Source organism: Penaeus monodon, chromosome 22 (genome assembly GCF_015228065.2).
Source record: "Penaeus monodon isolate SGIC_2016 chromosome 22, NSTDA_Pmon_1, whole genome shotgun sequence".
NCBI classification, from domain to species: domain Eukaryota; kingdom Metazoa; phylum Arthropoda; class Malacostraca; order Decapoda; family Penaeidae; genus Penaeus; species Penaeus monodon.
The window spans coordinates 3,471,794-3,472,187 of record NC_051407.1 but is presented as its reverse complement, the minus strand read 5'-3'; positions in this window follow the sequence as shown (position 1 = coordinate 3,472,187).

The window sequence follows — 394 nt, the reverse complement described above, 5'->3', positions numbered from 1 at the left end:
GATATTCGTGTTTTCTGTTTAATGCCTCTTTGGCGGACACGATTTGTATTCGTTTCGGGAATTTGAATATTTATATAGATTTGATGGCGGCGTTTTCTTACGTTAATAGTATTTTGATTTATTCTGATTCATAAAATGGGAGAGAGAATTTTGTGTTCATGATTAACGGGTTTGTAACTTTTTAAAAGTTCTCAGTTTTCAAAAAAATATCGATTGGCCGTTATCGTCCGTTTGAACGTTCGTAACGGTCTTTTCTTCTTCACATGGTCTTCAATTATTGTTTTGTATTGCGTCTATGTAATACCTTTTGCACTAAATATAAAACCGTAGAACTTTACTAAAACATAAAAGAAAGGACAGAAGACGGATCCAGACCACGTCAGCGAAAGTAACG